General features: G+C 38.2%; 1 protein-coding gene across 4 annotated transcripts in view; it reads right to left on the bottom strand.

The window, feature by feature from the left end:
• Nucleotides 1–20,497, bottom strand: part of GLCE (glucuronic acid epimerase) — a 94,455-nt gene extending 73,958 nt beyond the window's left edge. For 3 of the 4 annotated variants that reach the window (XM_081050197.1, XM_081050198.1, XM_081050195.1), the window contains exon 1: nucleotides 20,288–20,497. The gene's annotated coding sequence lies outside the window, so the exon portion shown is untranslated. The remainder of the gene's footprint in view (nucleotides 1–20,287) is intronic. The other variant, XM_081050196.1, reaches the window with a different exon arrangement.
• Between the last annotated feature and the right edge of the window lie 1,866 nt (nucleotides 20,498–22,363).

Raw genomic sequence — 22,363 nt, 5'->3', positions numbered from 1 at the left:
GAACACTTTTATTTCATTCACATTTATTGCAAATATATCATCATACAGGTTGTAAATTCAGTCTTATAGATCTCCATAATTCACAGGCAAAAATAATCTTACGTATTTATAAAAAGAATTTCACTGAGGCTTTTTAAAATGAAAGATAAAACTATTAGATTTTAATCACTGTTAAAACATGTTGGATTTTTAAAATAGAATAATCTAGCAAACCCACTCCTTTGATCAGGACATTCATTACTGAAATCTATTATGGAACTTTCTTATAGTTTATTAGAGAAACAATGAGATAATTTGGGGAAAACGGTTCTAGTTATAATTATGTGACCGACCTTGCGCAACTCAGTCTCTCTTTAGGTATTGTTTTCCTCATTTGCAAAATAAAAAGTTTAGTCTATATTATTGGTCGTTTCTAAACTGTTCTATGGAAGTGCTTCAGGTGTTTTGCAAATATAGTTGACCCTTGAACAACGCGGGGGTTGGGCACCCCCACCCCCACACAGTTGAAAATCTGCATATAACTTTTGACTCCCCCAAAACTTAATTATAGTCGTCCCTCGTCTCTTGGTATCCGCAGGAGATTGGTTCCAGGACCCCTGCAAAATCCATAGATGCGCAAGCCCCATATATAAAATGGCGTATGACAATGCAAACACTTGGCCCTCTGCATCCACAGGTTACCAACTGCACATTGAAAATACTGTTTTCCATCCATCGTTGATTGAATCCATGGATGCAAAACCTGGGGATACAGAGGGCTGACTGTATATGTATTGCCCCTAGTCTGAGCACTGCTCCAGGCCCATCTAACATATCATAAAAGTAAGACCTGAAAGGCTCAAACTGTTTTCAAGTAACTTGACTGCAAGGAACTTAAAATATGTTACCATGAAAATATCCAGCACCAAAAAAGAAAAATTCACACTTTCTGGCATCCAAACATTACTAGGCACAAAATAAGACAGAAAAACATGACCCATCATTAGAAACATAATGAACCAATCAAAACTGACTCAGAAGAAGCGATGTCATCGAGAATGGCAGAGTAGAAAGCTCCAAGGATTCATCTCTCCACTAAGGCAACAAGTAAGGGGACAAAACTCTCAGAATCAACTTTTTTAAACTTTGGAAATTAATCAAAAACTTACCACAACCATAGGAGTGCTCAATGTAGAAAAAGTTGATAAAGTTCAGTATGACAGCATTGTGGGGTTTTGGTTAGTGGTCGCCATCCCCCATTCTCCAGCTCGGAGGGGCCTTATGGATGAAAGCTCACATTACAGGTGTGGCTTGCTCTCAAAGAAGTATAATTGAGGATTTTGACCTGTCTGGTGGCTCCCTGAAGGACTGGCTCAGGGGCTTGCTTGTGAATCGCACCTCTTTGGAACACTCTCAGAACTGGGGTGACCCTCCAAGGGGTCCTTGTCAAAAACATTTAAAGACACGTACTATCACAGTCACCTGGAGTAAGGGCATTAAGTATCAGACAGACCAAAAAGCTTTGGAAGGAAGAGGGTAGAAAAGGAGATAAAAGCTTTGAAAAGCTCCCCTATGAATCTAGAAGGCCACACACATGTCCAAGGCTAGATACAAGTCAGAAAATAGCTAAGAAGTTCCCTAAGCTTTCATCTCTTGCTGAATTTTAGCCTTGTAAACAGGAATTGAGGGTTAAGGCAGAATTGCAAATAGCCTCGCTGAGCACTGTAGGAGTATCCCTACTAAGAATCAATATGCAAAGACCAGAAGAGTAGTTTTTGTTTGTTTGGATGTTGTTTTGGTTTTCTTTTTGGCTCCAGGTGTTTAGAAAAATCTGTCAAATCACTACCAAACCACTATGCTAATGGAACAAAGATGTCAATGACCATACATGACAAAGAATAGTCTTTGCAAAAATAGTTTAGAAAGTAACTAAAAACAAAAACTGAAATTCCATGATAAGCAGCAACAATCAATCCCAGGGTGGTGGGAGAATCTATTCTCCAGAATTACCATATGATAATATAAAAAATGTCCAGTTTTTAATAAAAAAAATTATGAGGCATGCAAAGTAACAAAAAAGCATGGGCCACTGCCAGGAAAAAAGAAACAAATAGAAATTATGCCTGAGGAAGGCCAATATTAGATATATTAGACTAGCTGACTTGTAATCAACTGCCTTCGATATGCTCAAAGAGCTAAAGGAAATCATGGAAAGGAACTAAAGGAAACCATGAGAATGAGGTCTCACCAAATAGAGTACCAATAAAGAAATACAAGTAATAAAAAGAAAAAAGTAGAAATTCTAGAGCTGAAAAGTACAATAACTGAAATGAAAAATTCATTGGAGGGGTTCAACAAGAAGATTTGAGCAGAAAAAAAAATATCGGCAAACTTGAAGATAGGTCAATTGTGTCTTTTGTTGTTGAGTTGTAAAAGTTGTTTAGATAGTCTGGATGCTAGATCCTTACCAGACATATGACTTGCAAATATTTTCTCCCATTCTGTAGGTTTTCTTTTTACCCTACTGAGAGTATCTTTGGACAAATTTTTTAAATGTTGGTAAAGTCCAATTGATCTATTTTTTTCTTTTGTGGCACAATGTCATGTACCTATAACTATGAACCCAGTTTTCCCAAATCCCATCTCACCTTTTTTCTGATAAACTATAAGAAGTTCCATAACAGTTTTCAGTAATGAATATCCTGATCAAAGGACTTTCTACCAGATTATTCTACCTTAAAAATGCAACATGTTTCAACACTGATTAAAATTTAACAGTTTTATCTTTTATTAAAACAAACAAAACAAAACAAAGCACACTTCACTCTCATCACTGCTATTCAAACACTGTACTGGAAATTCTACCCAGAGCAATTAGGTAAGACAAAAGAAAAATAAAAGACATCTAAACTGGAAAGAAAAAAGTAAAACTAGCTCTATCTGCTGATGCCACGATCCTATACATAGAAAATGCTATTGACTCCACTAGAAAAATTATTAGAGCTAATAAAGAAATTCAACAAAGCCACAGAGTATAAGATCAACACACAAAAATCAGTTGTATTTCGGGCCGGCTCAGTGGCTCAGGCGGTTGGAGCTCCGTGCTCCTAACTCCAAAGGCTGCCGGTTCGATCCCCACAGGACCAGTGGGCTCTCAACCACAAGGTTGTCAGTTCAACTCCTCGAGTCCCACAAGGGATGGTGGACTGTGCCCTCTGCAACTAAGACTGAACATGGCACCTTGAGCTGAGCTGCCGCTGAGCTCCCAGATGGCTCAGATGGTTGGAGCGCATCCTCTCAACCACAAGGTCACCGGTTTGACTCCCGCAAGGGATGGTGGGCTGTGCCCCCTGCAACTAGCAACGGCAACTGGACCTGAAGCTGAGCTGCGCCCTCCACAACTAAGATTGAAAGGACAAAAAAAAAAATTAAATTAAGTTTTTTTTTTAAAAAGGACAACTATACTTGACTTGGAAAAAAGGCCTGGAAGTACACACTGTTCCCCAATAAAGTCCTGTTCCCCTTCCCCAATAAAATCTTTAAAAATATATATCAGTTGTATTTCTACATATTAGCAATAAATAATCTGAAAAGAAAATTAAGAAAACAATTTCATTTACATTAGCTTCAAAAAGAGTAAAACACTTAGGAATAAATTTAAACTAGGAGGTGCAAGACTTGTACACTGAAAGTGAGAAAAGATTGTTGAAAAAAATTCAAGATCTAAATAAATGGAAAGACATCACAGGTTCATGGGTGGGAAGACTTCAAATTGTTAAAATGATAATATTCCCCAAAGCGATCCGCTGACTCAATGCAATCCCTATCAAAATCTCAACAACTGTTTTTGCAGGAATGAAAAAAGGTGATCCTAAAATTCATATGGAATTGCAAGGGATTCCAAAATCCGAAATAATTTTGAAAAAAATAATGTTGGAGGACTCACATTTCTCTATTTCAAAATGTACTAAAAGCTACAGTAACCATGTAGTTAGTACTGACATACAGACAGACATACAGATCAATGGAAGAGAACTGAGAGTCCAGAAATAAACCCATTCATATAGGGTGAACTGATTTTTGACAAGACCATCAATAGGGAAAGAACAGACTTTTCAACAATGGTGCTGGGATAACTGGACATCCGCATGAAAAAGAGTAATTTGGGCCCATACATCACACCATATACAGAAATTAACTCAAAACGGAGCAAAGACCTACTATAACAGCTAAAAATCATAAAACTACAAGAAGAAAACATACAGTGAAATCTGCATGACCTTGGATTTGGAATGGTTTCTTATATTATGACACCAAAAGCATGAGCCACAAAAGAAAAAGATCAATTGAACTTTACCAAAATTAAATTTTGTGAATCCGAAGATACTATCAAGAAAGTATCATCAGATTTGTTTGGAACCACAAAAGACCCCGAATAGCCAAAGCAATCTTAAGAAAAAAGAACAGTGCTGGAGGTATCACACTGCCTGACTTTAGCTTGTACTATAGGGCTACAATAATCAAAACAGCATGGTATTGGCGGAAAAACAGACACATAGACCAATGGAATAGAATTGAGAACCCAGAAATAAAACCACATAAATATGGACAGATAATTTTTGACAAAGAAGCTAAAAACATACAATGGAGAAAAGACAGCCTCTTCAATAAATGGTGCTGGGAGAATTGGATAGCCACGTGCAAAAAAATGAAACTGGACTGTTATCTGTCACCATGTACCAAAATTAATTCAAAATGGATCAAAGACTTAAGCATAAGACCTGACACAATAAGCTGCATAGAAGAAAACATAGGTACTAAACTTATGGACCTTGGGTTCAAAGAGCATTTTATGAATTTGACTCCAAAGGCAATGGAAGTAAAAGATAAAATAAACAAATGGGACTATATGAAACTTAAAAGTTTCTGCACAGCAAAAGAAACCATCGACAAAATAAAGAGGCTACCGACTGAATGGGAGAAGATTTTTGCAAATAGTTCCTCCGATAAGGGTCTAATATCCAAAATATACAAGGAACTCATGAAACTCAACAACAAAAAAACGAACAACCCAATTGAAAAATGGGCAGAGGACCTAAAGAGGCATTTCTCTAAAGAGGACTTACAAATGGCAAATAGACATATGAAAAAATGCTCAACATCACTAATCATCAGAGAAATGCAAATAAAAACCACAATGAGATATCACCTCACCCCAGTCAGAATGGCTATCATCAACAAGACAAATAGCAACAAGTGTTGGAGAGGCTGTGGAGAAAAAGGAACTCTCATACACTGTTGGTGGGAATGCAGACTGGTGCAGCCGCTATGGAAGGCAGTGTGGAGGTTCCTCAAGAAATTACGAATAGAATTACCATATGACCCAGCAATCGCTCTCCTGGGTATCTACCCCAAAAATATAAAAGCATTTCTCTATAGAGACACGTGTACTCCAATGTTCATTGCAGCTTTGTTTACGGTGGCCAAGACATGGAAACAACCAAAATGTCCTTCGATAGATGAATGGATAAAGAAGTTGTGGTATATATACACAATGGAATACTATTCAGCGTTAAGGAAAGATGATATAGGAACATTTCTGACAACATGGATGGATCTTGAGAATATAATGCTAAGCGAAATAAGTCAGACAGAAAAAGCAGAGAACCCTATGATTTCACTGATATGTGGTATATAAACCAAAAACAAGACAAACAAATGAGAAACAAGAACTCATAGACACAGACATATTTTAGTGGTTACCAGAGGGTAAGGGGGGTGGGGGGAGGGAGATGAGGGTAAGGGGGATCAAATATATGGTGATGGAAGGAGAACTGACTCTGGGTGGTGAACACACAATGGGATTTATTGATGATGTAATACGGAATTGTACACCTGAAATTATGTAATTTCATTAACAATTGTCACCCCAATAAATAAATTAAAAAAAAAAATAAAAAAAAAATAAAAAAAAAATAAAAAAAAAAAAAGTAAAAAAGAAAACCTACAGAATGGGAGAAAATAATTTGCAAATCATGTCTGACAAAGACCTATTTACAGAATATATAAAAAAGTCTTACAACTCAACAAAAAGACAAACAACCCTATTAAAAATTAGGCAAAAGATTTGATATTTCTCCAAAAAAGATACACAAATGGCCAATAAGCACACAAAAAGATGCTCTGCATCACTAGTCATTAGAGAAACGGAAATCAAAACCACAATGAAATGCCATTTCATATGTAGTAGGATGGCTATAATTAAAAAAAAAAAATAACATCAAGGATGTAGAGAAAATGGAACCATCATACATTGCTGGTGGGAATGTAAAATGTTATAGCCACCATGGAAACAGTATAGCAATTCCTCAAGAAGTTAATTATGTAATTTCCATGTTACACAACAATTTCATTCCTAGATAGATACATCCAACAATTAAAAAGACATTTAAACAAAAAATGTTACACTCATGTTCACAGTAGCAGTGTTCACTCTCGCCATAAAGTAGAAACAAGCCAATGTTCATCAGTGAATGAATGGATAAACAAAATGTGTTATACCCATACAAGAAAGTATTGAAAAGGAATGAAGTAGTGATACATGCTACAAAATGGATGAACCTTGAAAACAATATGCTAAGTGAAAGAAGCCAGACACAAAAGAGCACATATTGCATGATTCCATTATATGAAATACCCCGAATTGGTAAATCCACAAAGTATATTAATGGTTGTCAGGGGCTGGAGGAAAAGGAGGAATGGGAAATGATTGTTTAAAGGGTACAAGGTTTCCTTTTGGGGTGATGAAATATTCTGGAATTAGTGGTGATCATTATACATGATTAATGTAGATTTGGACAACACTATCAACCAACTTGATCTGACTGATGTTTCTGAAACACTCTACCTAACAGCAGCAGAATACACAAACTTCTCAAGAGTACAGAGAACACTTATGAAGAGAGACCATATTCTCGGCAATAAAACATGGCTAAATAAATTCAAAATTATTCAAGTTATACAAAATATATTCTCTGATCACAATGTAATTAAATTAGAAATCAATAACAGAAAGGTCTTAGGAAAATCTTCAAATATCTGGAAATTAAAGAACACATTTCTAAATAATGAGTTAAATAAGAAGGGAAGCAAATTAGAAGGCACTATTAACTGAATGAAAAGTACAACATATCAGAATTTGAAGGATTCTGCTAAAGCAGTACTTAAGGAGAAATTTATAGCAATAAATGCTCATATTTGGAAAAGAACAAAGCTTTCAAATCAATGCCCTGAATTTCCACCTTTTAGAAACTAGAGAAAGAAGAGCAAATTAAACCCAAGGTAAGCAAAAGGATTAATAAAGATCAAAGCTGAAATCAACAAAACAGAAAATAGAAATAGAGACAAATCAATGAACCCGAAAGCTGATTCTTTGCGAAGAGCAATACAATTGACAAACCTCTAGCCAGACTGATTGAGAAAAAGAGAAAGAGACAAATAACCAACACTACAAATGAAAGAAGTGACATCACTACAGATTCTATAGATAATAAGAAAACATGATAATCAACTTCATGCCAATAAATTTGACAACTTAGATGAAATAGACAAGCATTTGCAAACCACTTATATGACAAAGGACTCCTATTTAAAGTATGTACAAAACTCTCCAAATTCAACAGTAAAAAATAATACAAAACATTAATTAAAAAATGAGCAGAAGACATGAAGAGACATTTCATCAAAGAGGATACACAGATGGCAAGTATATGTATGATGTGTGATCACAAAATAAGGTGAATGCTGCTGCCGAGTGCCATCCAACAGAAAGGCAGGGATCTTCAACACAGGAAGCGGCGCGCAGAACCTCAGTAACAGTGTGCGACAAGTTTCAACTTGTTCGGTACAGTCAGTCGGGTGTGAGCTTCGGTTAAGACAAGGTGTGTTTTAAAGTGTGCTGCCCTGAGAAATGGGCAAACGGTTTCATCCTCCATCATGAAAACACACCGCATCACACATTGCTTCTGGTACAATTTCTGTCAAATAAAAACATTACGGTGTGCCCTCATCCACCTTACTCACTGGCTCTGGCACCATGCGACTTCTGGCTCTTCCCCAAAGTCAAAATGACCATAAAAGGTAAATGTTTTGAATAGACTCAGGACACCGAGGCAGCCACGACAGCACAACTAAAGGCACTCATGAAAGAGGACTTCCAGAACTGCTTCAGAAAGTGGCAAGAACAATGGGATGAGGGTGGTCAAAGCAAGGGGGAGGATTTTGAGGGGGACTAATGGTAATGTGTCTTTTACTGTAATGATTTTTTATTTGAACATTCATTGTATTTTTTGATCACACCTCATACATCATTGGTCATCAGAAAAATGCAAATTAAAACCATGATGAGATATCACTACGTACCTATTAGCACACCTAAAATGAAAAATAGTGACAACACTAAATGCTAAAGAACACAGCGCAATTAGACCTCTCTTACAATGCTGATGGGAATGTAAAATGGTACACCATTTTGGAAAATGGTTTGGCAGTTTCTTACACTTTACACTTTCTTAAATACACTTAACCAAATTACCCAGCAATTCACACTCCTAGACAATTACCTCAGATAAATGAAAACTCACATCCACACAAAAACTTGTACACAAATGTTGATAGCTGCTGTATTTATAATAGCTAAAAATTGGAAACTGCCCAAATGTCCATCAATAAAAATGAAGTGTTGATACATGCAACGTGGAATAATGCTGAGTAAGAAAAGCCAATCTCAAAGGTTACATACTGTGTGATTGACGGAGAACAGATGAGTGATTGCTAGAGGTTAGGGGGATGGATGTGACTATGACACGAGGACCTACAAGGACGGGACTACAAGGGATCTACCAGGATGTGACTTGTTGGTGACAGAACAGTTCTGTATCTCAACCGGGATGGTGATTACACAACTCCACACACGATAAAACTGCAAAGAATTACACACACACGAGTACGTGTACAACTGGTGACATCTGAATACGATCTGTAGATTGTCCCAATGTCGATTTTCTGGTTTTGACATTGTACTACAGTCGTGTAAGACGTTACCACTGGGGGGAATTGGATGAAGGGTACATGCAGCCTCTCTGTACTAATTTTGGAACTTCCTGTGAATCTCTAATTACTTCAAAACCAAGAAATTTTTTTACAATACACTCTTGACAAAAAAGAAAAATTCAAGCAGTATAAAAATGTACACAACCGACAACATGGATGGATCTTGAGAGAATAATGCTAAGTGAAATAAGTCAGACAGATAAAGCAGAGAACCCTATGATTTCACTGATATGTGGTATATAAACCAAAAAGAACAAGACAAACAAATGAGAAAGAAAAACTCATAGATACAGACAATAATTTAGTGGTTACCAGAGGGTAAGGGGGTGGGGGGTGGGTGATGAGGGTAAGGGGGATCAAATATATGGTGATGGAAGGAGAACTGACTCTGGGTGGTGAACACACAATGGGATTTATAGACGATGTAATACAGAATTGTACACCTGAAATCTATGTAAATTTACTAACAATTGTCATCCCAATAAATTTAATAAAAAAAAAAATTACATAGGAAAAAAAAATGTACACAACCAAAGCAAACCAAAGTCTTATTGAGACCTCAGACTCCTAATATCCCAGCTCCTATCGAGAAGCAACTACTGCTCCGTCTTGTGTGTCTTTCCAGGAAAGTCTATGCACATAGAAGCATGAATGTGTTTATTAATGTGTGCATATGTATGTGTGTTTACACTCAAATATAACAATTTACCTTTTTAATGTCAACCGACCATAAACATTGTCCTGCAACTTATTTTTTCACACACAATGTCTTAGAGATGAGCTCAGGCAAAAGTGCTTCTTTTTCTTTCATTTTGTGTCTATGTGACACCCCACTGTGTGGTTGTATCATTATTTATTTAACCAGACCCACATTACGACTAATTTGGGCTTTGGGCAATGTAATTAATACCACTGATAATTAACAAAGGTAAAGTCTTTGAAATTACTGAGTCAAAAAGTATGAGCATTCATCATTTGAATAAGTTAAGCCAACTTGTTCTCCAAAAAACTGCACAAATTTACATTCCTGCCTCTGGTGCATGAGAGTAAGTGATTCCACATACCCTTACCATTATTGTGTATTACTGAACTTTTTAATTGTTGTCAATCTGACGCGTGAAAAATGCTCTGCTATTGCTTAAATTTGTATTATGTTATTATTATTATTATTTTATTACTAACAGTTGATACTATATGAAACCACCAGGTGGTGAGAATAAGTGATGTACCTAAGAGAAAGTTTTGCTATGGGGAATTCTAACCAATGAAGAAAAAAGGTTGGAGTTGGTAAATTCCTTAGAGGATAGCCTGATTAAACTCTACTCAGTCTATGCTTTAATGCCTCAACGACAGAATGTTCACTCTATTTTCATTTCAGTTGTTAAAAACATTATTATATACCAATATTTGCCTTCCTTTTTCATTCATTGTTCCTATTTCTATCCTATGGGGATGCAAAAGATGTTTTAATCCCTCTTCCATATGTCATTCCTTCGTGTGTTCACGGAACCACAGATCTGAGACGGGAAGAATTTTAAAGATCATTCAAGTACCCAATTTTAAAAGCACTATCAAATACCCCACTAAAGTGTTCTTTTTTTGCCAGGCTGAAAAATCTTAAATATTTCAATTTTGCAAGTAACTGTTTCAAGACACTGCTTCATACTGATTATTCTCCTCTGAATACACTGTTTATTGATGCCCTCCTTAAAATGTGACAAATAGAACTGAGAACACTAAGCTAAACGCAGATACAAAAAAATAATCAACTATGTTTTGGACAACACGCTTTAAAATAACGTTTTTAGTGGGTGTTAACCTTTGGGCAGTTATAATAAACCACTGACTCTCCAACTTCAGACAATAAGATATACCCAGGAACACACCTGCTTAAAAAACGAAACAAAAGAAAAACCCACCGACTGCTGTTAGCCCTCCAAGTCTCCAACTCTGTTATTTGTGCATATTTTTTAAAAATATGCGTTTATAGTGTTTTGTTTGTTCTTTAAACTACATACACACCAAATATAAAATTATTGTAACAAACATTTTTGTTCTAGTCTTTTGTTCTAATTATTAAAAAATAAAGGGGCAGGCAGGGGGAGGGGAGGGTCATGATTCTGCCACAGGACTAGCACCCCCCTCATAATTTTGACACTAACCAATAAATACCTTACATAGGACATGGGGGAAGATAGTACCTTGAGGCATACCACTAAGAATAAACTGCAGTCTATTTTTACCATCAGCTGATTAATCAATTACAAAACCACCTACCTGTGTAATGATTCAGACTACATTTTATGGTCTATAAAGATATCATAAAAGGCTGTCAAAATACAACTGTAGAACCTTGGGGTCCCTTTCCTTATTTGTAAAACAGTATTAAATGAGGCAATCTATGTAAAGCACGTAACCCAATGTCTAGCACAAAATTAAAAATCTAATAAATGTAGCTATAATTCTAGATAAACTATGGCCAGAATACCTCCTAATGTACCTACCAGTTGACTTCCCCTAGAAGGAGAGTGAGGTTAGTGTGGCATGAATTGTTCTCTGTGAACCCATGCTGGCTCCTAGTGATCACTGTTTTAAGTACCAACAGAACGTGTGCTCAATAACCTAAGCATTTGTTCAGGAATGACACCAAGGTCATCAGTTGATTATTGTTACTTGCAACCTGGACCTGCCTTCCAACATTGTACATACTTCAGCAGCGGAAACACTCTTTTACACATAGTAAGTGTTCAAAAACAAGATTTGCTGTCTTCTCCTTTTAAAAATTAGGATGAATTTCTTAGTGTTCATAAATGTACCATGGTTATTCAAGATGTTAACATTAGGGGAAGCTGAGTGAAAGGTACATGGGAGTTCTCTGTACTATCTTAGCAATTCTCCTATAAAGATATATCTATTTCAAAAGTAAGCATTTTTAACAGATCCAGATTATCTTTTCCCACCTCTGATAAATTTTTTCTTAAAACTCCTCAAATATTACCACCACTACTAAGTGCTAATTCTTTAGCAGTCTTTTCCGCCCTATAATTAATCTGGAATAGGAGACATGAACCCCAGCAAATAGGTACCCTTATAATAATACCCCTACTTATTATCCTGGGCCACACAGAGAGGCAGTATTCAGTAAACAACAGTCATCCCAAATTTTTATTTTTGGAAACAAAGGCCTTAACAGAATCTATCCCAAAGGCAAATACCTTTTCCCTGAAGTGTTAAAGCGCTGTAGAATCCCATTAAGACCTCTGACACTTATTGCTCAAGCCACTTATTTAGCAGTGGCATTCAAGCCAAGCTCATAAAGGTCTTTGATGTATGAGACAAATTACTACTATACTATTAGCATGAAAAAATTTTAAAAATACATTTATATCATGGCATATTTTTTTAAACAACACGAATTTATTAAGGTGCAGGTCTGTAGATCAGAAGTCCAACATGTGTCCCACTGGGCTAAGATCAAGGTGTCGGCAGGGCCCAAGGGAGACTATTTCCTGGTCTTTTCCAGCTTCTAGAGGCTGCTCACATTCCTTTGTTTGTGGCCCCTTCCTCCGTCTTCAAAGGCAGCAACATAAAGTTTCTCTCACTCATTTTCTATCATTGCAGCTCTGCTGACTCTCCTTTTCTGTCTCCCTCTTCCCCATTTAAGGACCCCCTATATTACATGGGGCCCACCTTGATAATCCAGGATAATCTCCCTATTTTAAAGTCAGTTGAACTATTGGCAACTATAATTTTATTAGCAACCTTAATTCTTCTTTGCCACATAACAAAACATATTCACAGGTCCCAGAGACCAGGCCCCTGACATCTGTAGGTGGACCACTGGCTGACTGGTTTTTGAATTAGGTAAAAAGAGCTTGGGAAAAGGATGAATTTTATTTGCAATGATTCAAGCTTAAACTTTTACTGTGAAGCAGCAAAATCATGAAAATTCTGCTAAAACTGTAGCCATCGGGCAAAGAAATCCCAAAATACCTAAGAATAAAGTATCTTTCCCCTAAATGTTCTCTTAAATACCTCCAAATAGCTTTTGTACTATAAAGAATTTCTTTCAGGTATCAAATGACTAATTTTCAAAAACTTGGCTTTCTTTTTTGGAAGAGTACTATAGAATCGGCACTATAAACAGAAGTGCTATTGTCAAAGAATCGATCCAATAATAAAAAGAGCTAAGGCCACTTGTCTTATAGAAAATTACTGCCGAATATTGCCAGACCCTGCTTTTCTTCCTTCCGGGCCAGTAGCCAGATACTAATCATTTTTAGACCCTTTCTAATTTTTACTACACAATTTAGTATACACAATACCACATCTGAACTAGACAGTATTTTAATGAATGTGCTCCATAATTCGTCTAATGTTTTGACATATACATACACACAAACGATCTACAATACCTCTGGAAATACACAAAAGAAAATGATAACAGTGATTGCCTCTGGGGCAACTTTGACTTTTTTGGATCTTTGACTTTTGTATGTTTTTGTAATAACTATTCAAAAAATTAATTTATCGATTAAAAGGAAAAACTACAATAATAAACATTAATTCTAGTTAAAATATTTCATCTTGAAAATCATGAGGCACTATCTTTCAATAATCTTAAAAAATGTTTTAAAAACAATTCACAATGCTCAACTTCACTTATAATCAAGGAAATACAAATTAAAGTGAGATCATTTTTGCTTACCAAATTAGAAAAGCTTTTTAAAACTAATATTGAATATTGGCATATAAATTGGCATAACCTTTCTAGAAAGCAATGTGTCAATAGCTATAATTTTTTTAAGTTCTTTCCTTTTGACTGAACATTTTTATTCCTATCCTAGGAAAATAATCCAAGTACGGAGGAAGATTTATGCACAAAGATTTTCATCAACATTATCAGCCAAGGAATAAAATGTTCAATAATTGGGAATGGTTAAATCATTATACATCCACTTAATACAATATTATGCTGCTAGTAAAAATTAAGTTTGAAACCAATTTTAACAAAGTAGGAAAATCTTTATTATTTAGTGCTTGCTGGGGGGATAAACAGTATACAAATGAATAAATATATTCATGGGAGGACATATATTATAATGTTAGTGATGCTTATATTTGGGTTGAAGCATTAGATTTCTGTCTTTTGTGTTTCTCCAAGTTTTTTAAAATGAGTTCCTAGAACTTATAAAATTAGGGGAAAATATTTTATTTTTTATATATGCATACATATACATAATAAAATAAACATATATATATAACCCTGACCATACACAAACATTTGTTCTTAAGTTTATAATGTTGCAAAACTGATGTGGTATTTAAACAGCTGAAATAAATTAAATTTAAACCTTCTAATTAATAACATTTATAGAAGTCAATGACAAACTAGTGCATATACTATGTATCATTAAGATCATTCCTACCATATAATAAACACTATCACCTAGCTTATTTTTAAATCAGTGCAATAAAAAAATCTTTTTCTATAAGAAGACTATCATATGGTAAATATGGACAAAATTTAAACTCCATCAAGCAGGATTAATAACGTAATTATGAATTAAATTATAATACTTATTAGGATAAAATAATATTCTTGGAAGGAACTGATTAAACATATAACATCTAAATTAATAAATATAACCAAACTTTTCCTTTAAATGGACTGAGTCTGCTAGTGGGAGAAACAATACTTATTAATGAACGGACCAATTGTCATTTCTCAGACATGAACTAATCTGTAGTTTCAAATGTAGATGGAGTTTAGCCCCCAAAATTATTTCCACCACTAACTGCCCACTTAGAAATCACAAATCTCACAAAGTCACTATTATGCTTAGCCCCCTTTACTGGATTACCACTGCTTTAAATCCAAATTCCTTACATGGATTATAAACTCCTTCATGATATGGTCCTGCTTTACTCCCTATTCCTTCCTTCTCATTTGCTTCCTATGTGCTAGCCAGGTGGTTTGCAAAATGTGATCTTTGAATCAGCAACATCTCCATAACCTGTAAACATGTTAGAACTCAAAATTCATGAGCCCTACTCCTACCAGGAGATTCATATGCACATAGTTTGAAATCCATGGCTCTAGCCCTCCTGAATTGCTGGGATTCCCAAATCTGCCCTGCTCTCTCTCTCTCTGCAAATTCAGTTCCCTACCTATGGTGCTTTTACCCTCCCCATTCCCTACGGGGTTTCCCATCCACCTTGCTTCCTACTCATCTTTCAAGTCTTAGCTTAGAAGTCACTTCAAAAGGGAACTGAAAACTTTTCTGAATGAGAAAAATATTCTCAAGATATCTTTTATTAATATTATAGTAGGAGCTCTCATTTGCATTCTTCACTAAAGCCACTTCTACAATGCCTTAAGGTCATCAAAGAAAGTCTTTTTTTGACATATCCCCAAACATGAGTTAGTTACACATGAAAGGAATCAAAAACAGATTCAGTTTTTCTACCCATTGATTTCGAATTGTATAGACTGGTAGGAAATATATGATGTACGGTAAAACCAAACTGTTGGAAAGAAATTCCTTTTACTGTTGAAAAAATATAGGAAAATAGCCAACCAGGTCTGAAATTCGTATCTTGAAATTAATTAATTTGAATTTTCTCTTTTCTGCATATAATTCTCCCATCTCTGGAGAAGGGAAAGCAAGTAACAAAGAATATGGTCTTTAAAAAAAGGCAAAGCAAGAGGAAAGAGAAATGTATAGGAACTGGATAAAGTTAAGTACTGCATGTTTTATGTCAGATATAAGAAAAAAAGCGTGAACCAGAAACTGTTCTCCAATATTATTAGTAAATTTGAGATACTCTCACAGCCCATGATTAGTTAGCAATTTATCTTTAGTCATTTAATAATCATCTAGCATGTACTAAGAACCACATGGGATTAAGAATTATCGGAGCAACCTGGTCGGGACCCCCTCTAGTTCCCAGAGCTGCGACTCTTTACTTTTAATAAACTATCCTGTTTTACAAACAAACAAACAACAACAAAAAAACAATTATCTGTGTATCTATCTGTCTATCGAGAGGCGAGGCCAATTCCTAGATAGTTAGCCAAAAAATGACTCCGTATGCCCACCAAAAGACAAGTACAAAATTGTTCATAGTAGCTTGTTCCTAAGAGCTAAAACCTGGAAATGGCCCAAATGTCTATCAACAGTAGAACAGAAAAATATATACTCATAAAATGGAATACTACACGATGATGAAAAAGAATGAACTACTGCTACCTCTAAAAACATGGATGAATCTCACAGACCTAATGTTGAACAAAGGAAACCAGATATTAAAAAAAATTTTTGATTTCATTTATATGAGGTTCAGAAATAAACAAAACTAATCTATTGTGATGGAGGTCAGAACGGGAAAGTAATGACTAGGAGACAGCATGAGAAAAGCTCCTAAGGTCCTAAAAATGTTCTGTGTCTTAATCTGGTATGTCTCTTTCAGTGAACGCTTGAGGTTAATGGTGGAAGAAAGGCAAGAGATAAGCCAGAAGATAAAGGGCCTTGTAACGAAAAATAGTTAAGACTAAATGCTGTAGGTGAGAAAGAAGTATGGGTTTTAAGAAAGAAGCATTGAACAGATTTGCATTTTAGAAAAATCACCTTGGCAGTAGCATAAAGGATGGATTAAAGGGGCTCAAGCACTAGAGAGCTCATTCTACAACCAGAGTTAACTAAGGGCATTACATTGTCATACAGATATTCTACTATAGAACCAGGGATCAGAAATAAAAATAACAATGTTTTAACAGATAAAGCTAAATTATCACAAGGAAATCATTTGTCTTCATGAATGTATATTCTGGAATTAAGAACTTCCTATACATTTTAAAAATGAAGAGGCTTCTAAATTTAGTTATGATATAGAAAAATTATATGAAACTAGTTGTATCCTGAGAACTAGCTACTCTTATGACATCTATCCCTTTTTGTACATGTAATACTGTAGATCTGCAACTTAAAAACCAATGCAATAGAATCCTTGGAATTGGAAGTTCATTATTATTGACAGGGACCTCTTTTGCCTTCATTTTATGTATACGGAAACAGGCCCTGAGAGACTAAGGAATTACCTAAGGTCATATGTGGTTATTTGCACAGTGAAGACCGGAATTCATATCTTATGAGTTTCTTTCTAGAAACTGCTTTAGAATATCATATTTATGATTCCAGAATTTTGAATGATAATCTGAAAGGCACTGTGATATTGTCATTTTCAGAAGTGTAATAGTTAACTGTTTTTATGTTTCATATGCCTCACAAGAAAAGCATACCTAACAGATGTGCATGTGTTTGACAAAAAGAAATCTTTTTGTGACGTCTGTGACACAATAAGAACACCTCCTCCTCTGCCATAAAAACACACCCTATTTTTCTGTAGGGAGTCTACAAATTTACTTTCTCGAACTCAGGAAACAATTAAATTTGAAAGAAGCAAGGCTTCAGATTAATTTATCTTTATATAATTAAATCTCCAACATCTTTAACATGTTTTAACATTTTACTTAGGTCTCAGTCTTTTTCTTATTTTGTTGTGCTCCCTCCCACTCCTATAATTTTTAGATCCTTGAAATATATTTTTTCCTTCACTAGTAACACAAGTAGAAGTGACAACACTGACAAAAGGCCTGATAAATTTCACAGCCACCAAGATGTTTTAATTTTTAGATTTCTCTAAATTTACACTTAAGTAATGTCTGCTCATTGTAATAGATTCCAGTAATATAAAAGCATAAAGTTAGTAGCTGTCTTCCATGCCTCCGCAATTGTCTCCTGAAGAATTCCCCAGCACTGGCAAGTTTGATGTGTGTTCTTACAGACTTGTTATGCTTATATAACAAAAGGTGCTAATCTTCAAAAAGCAAATATACATTTAACACTCAAATTCTACTGATAATTTAGTCTTTAATAATTCAGAAGGTAGATCATTATCTTTCTTGGTTTCTGGTTATCACAGGAGACATCAATTACATTATCATTCAGGGGTTATTAAAAAAAAGTGAGCTAAACCCCAAGTATGGTGTTTATTCCTTCCTTACCAGCATCTCAATTATTTCATGTATTTATTTAATTTCTTGTCTTTTTCTTTTTCCATGTAGGTTACATGAGAGCTGGAATGTACCTCCAGTGCTTGACACCTCGCAGATAATCCAGTACTTGTTGACTGATCTGTATGTTTATTTAGAAATTAGAAAAGCTGCTTTAAAAGTTATTGAAATCTGCTTAATTTATCATTTGTCATTCTGTTTGTTTGTTTTTGGCTGTAGTTCCAAACAAATATCTGCTCAACTGATCAGTTTTGATAGCTATTAAATCAGGTATTTTGGGTTGAATTATAACAACAACAACAAAACAACTTAAGCTCTCCAAAGAGTTAACTAATACTATGTAGGATTCCGTTGCTTTTTTAAATGATTGCAAGATTCAAGGATTAAGTTCATTATCCCTAATCTTTCTGGTTCTAAGATAAAAAGAAATAGACTAAGGCAGACAAAATTCTTTGCTTTGGCACACTCAAATTTGTCTGTTTACTTAAAATTACAGACTTACTACGAGTACAGGCTCCACTGCCTGCCACATCAGACTTCATTTACAGGCCTCTATGATAAAGTAGTTATCTAACCAGAAGAACCGTCAGGCAAATGCACACTTTTGATTTACAGATTTCTTTTGAAAGCACATTCACATATACACAGGTCTTCTTATTTGAATTCCACGTAAGTCTGGGCTAGTTACCAAGAACTCTGCATAATTGCAATACTAACTGTACCTTTACAATAAAACTGTTGCAAGATTCTCTCAAAGAGCTGTTAGTCATCCTTACAGGTCTCAAATGACACTGCTGCCGAGTCCTTGCTTCACGACTTCAAATTCCAGTATGTTACTTGGAGGCTAAACTTGAAGTTATCCCTCTCCACAAATACCTTTCAAAGGACAGAGAGAAGCCAGAACATACTCCCCAGCATCATTTGACTCTGCCTAACATTCAGGAAGGCTTTAGAAAGATCTAACAGTGCAGTATCAGCAAAGCAGGCTACCGAGGGGAGGGAAGTCAAACCCACACAGTCTTCCCCATCCTCAGCGGCTTCCACGATCAACCTGAGGACGCTCGCCTCCTAAAGAACCTACAGTCTACGTACCCACGGAAGGTGCTGCCACTCTTGCTCCCAGAGCGGCGAGACCAGCACGCCCCCACGGGAATCCTGGGGCGCAGAAAAGAAAACTGCAGCACCAACCCACTATTTCTCCAACTGGGCAACAACACAGATCAACCTTCCAACTAGGACTGAGTACAACTCATCTAGAGGGAAAGAGACCTGTTCCGAGATGCTGCCCGGCCACAGACCGTCCACCGGGCCACCAAAGCCCTCTCCCGCTCGGAACCGACCCAGCGCCTGCTGAGCCGCGCCCTCCATTCAAGATCACCCGGGGACCCTCTAACTCGCCCTGGGGCCCCCGGAAAGACTGGAGACCACGCCAAGTTACCGCCCCCCGCTGGGCAAAGCAAAAACCCCGGTAAAGACACCGGTCTCCGCCGTACACCCTGCGCCCAGCAGCCCACCCAGGCGGCCCGGCCCCGGTAGGACGCAGACACGTCGCCCTCTAGCCCGAGGACGCCGACACACAGACCCTCTCCCCGGAACCCCAATATACCGCTTCTTCATCCCAGGAATGCGAAACAGACGCCCGCTGCCGCTCAGAAGATCTCCCCAGACCCCAACGATCTGCCCCTTCAGAGCCCTGGGATCTTGCTAAGCTGGATCTTGTGCCCCTGAAGAGCACGGCACCCCGATAAGGGACCCCTGGTCCCGGAACCCCGCCACCGCACCTCCAGGAACCCCAGGACTCTGATACATCGCCCTCGATCCCGAAGACCGGCACCCCCACCCCCCACCCCAAGCCCGAGGGGCCCCCCAAACCGCTCCCTCACCCCAGGGAGCCCAGGAACCCACTACCCCGCCCTTGGGCGCCTGCACCGACCCCACCACACCGCCTCCTCGCTCCCCGCGCTCCTGAACCCCGCCAAGCCTTGAGCCCACCAGGCAGCGCCGCGCTGCCCGGGGAGCCGCCCCCGGAGCCGCCCCCGTCGGGAGCCCGCCTGCCCCGGCTGCTCGCGGTCCCCGCTCCCCGACCGCTCCCCGGCGGAGACGCGCTCCGGGCTCCCTTACCTGGGCAGCGTCTGCGGGTGAGCGGACTGGGGAGCCCTGAGGAAGAGAAGGAGGCGGCAGATGGGGGGCGGGCCAGGCCTGCGGCTGCCGCAGCTCCAATCTCTCCGCGAGGAAGCGCTCGTGTGAGGACAGCCCTCCCGCTCCGCGAGCAGCCAGGAGACTCAGCCACAGCCGTGCCCACCGCTCTTCCCGCGAGATCCCAGCCACGGCGAGGGCGGGGCCACGGCGAGGGGCGGGAGCGGCGGCTCGAGTGACAGCCCCGAGAGCCTGTTGGCGGCGGCGCAGGAGGCGGGACTCCCATCCAATTACGACCAATTGTAAAATAGGAAAGGTGATTCGGTCCCCGCCCCCACCGCTTCGTTCCCTCCCCCGCGCCTCATCAATAAACAGGGGGCAAAGGTAGGTAGCAGTGACCTTCCGTAGTGAGAGGCAGTGGACTTTCGCGGCAAGGTAGTTTGGATAGCGAGGTTTGCCTTGTGTCTGGACCTGCTCAGCCTCCGCAGATACACCTGGTTTAGGGAAGAAGCCGGTCTTCACACCTGTGTAGGCAGGTGGGCTGTTACCCTCGGTTACAGCCTGGCCTGAAGTGCGTAGCACGTTGCGTCTTCTTGGTTGAAGGCTCACCCTCCTCGATTATCCAGGTCTAAACTACCTTTCCCCCATCTCCGCCGTTCCTCCCTCTCCACTTCGAACAAGGTGCCATTGTTGAGATGCCCGTGTTTCCCAAATCCCAACTCGAGACATCTGGTCTGACAAAAGACTCTCTTCTGACTCGTGCATTTATTTCTACTTAACGCCTTCTATAAAAGTAAAAAGTAAATCTCAGTTGAGTCACCAATATGGCAAATTTCAAAATTACATGAAAAGTTCGTATCTCTGTAGACCCCAGTGATTTGGCACACGCAGGACATTGAATAAATGTGAAAGGAATGAATGAAGAATGAGATATTTAAATATATGAAATCTGGACCTCCCTTGGAAAATTCAGGCTCTCCTAGCCTTTCCTCTACAATGCCAGCCACTCTCTTCACTGTTAAATCCAGTATCTTCATTATTATGCCTATGCTGTGCTGTAGCCTTCATTCATCATCCCCTTACCTACAGCAGCAAGAAGCGCCCTTTCTCCCCAAGGTTAACCCTGCACCTGTGCACTGGATCCCAGCCATTCCCAAATTTCATTTAATTAACTATCTTCTCTTTCTCCATTAGCAATTTCCCCCTCTAAGCTAGCTCTCCCCCCCCCCACAAAACTCAATCTCCCCATCTTTTGGGAAAAAAAAGAAAAACGAAACACCCAACCTCTTCCACCCTCTCAAACTACTCTATCTCCTTTCTTCTCAGAATCGTACTTCTTTGAAAACATTAAAGTGTATTTGCTGTTTCTACTTTCGCATCTCTATTTTTCCCACTACAATGTTGTTTTCACCCACACAATCTGCTGTACTTTCAATGGTCACAAAAGACCTTTTTCCTAATGGACAAATGGTCTATTTGGGGACATCTTTCCCATTGACGTCTCTGGCTTTGGACAATGCTGACCATCTCCTTTGGTACTTGCCTAACCACATTCTCCTGATTCTCTAGCTACTCTTCTGACATTTTTTTTTTTGGTCTCCTTTCCTGGTTTGAAAACTATTGCATATTGATGTCTCCTTATCTTATAGCCACACCTTGTGTGTAATAAGGAAAATGACTACACACAGTTGCACACTTTGAGTGCCAATAAGTGGCTCAGACAAAAATTATTAGAAGAGTCCAGAGGGAGGAGGCATGACTATGCAATTGGGTCTTGAAATAGTACCTAGGCCGATACAAATGTAGGCAGAAACAGAGGCCTTTCAGAGAAAAATAGGGTGAACCTGAGCACAGAGAAAAGGACGTGGGTGGAATCTGGCTATGGGTAGGTCAGTTTGGTGGATGGAAGATTCCTGCAGAAGAGCAGTGGGAGGTAAGATTAGAGAGAAGTCAATAATAAAAGGCCTTAAAAACCAGGACAAGCTGATTAAACTTGCTTCTGTATTAAATGGGGAAACAGAACCAATCATAACATTTGTGGGCCTCACAAAAAGGCTACAC

This window comes from Rhinolophus hipposideros (assembly GCF_964194185.1).
Source record: "Rhinolophus hipposideros genome assembly, chromosome: 5".
In the NCBI taxonomy this organism is placed as follows: Eukaryota; Metazoa; Chordata; class Mammalia; order Chiroptera; family Rhinolophidae; genus Rhinolophus; species Rhinolophus hipposideros.
The sequence above is the reverse complement of the archived record's forward strand: the minus strand, read 5'-3'. Positions and strand labels throughout refer to the sequence as shown.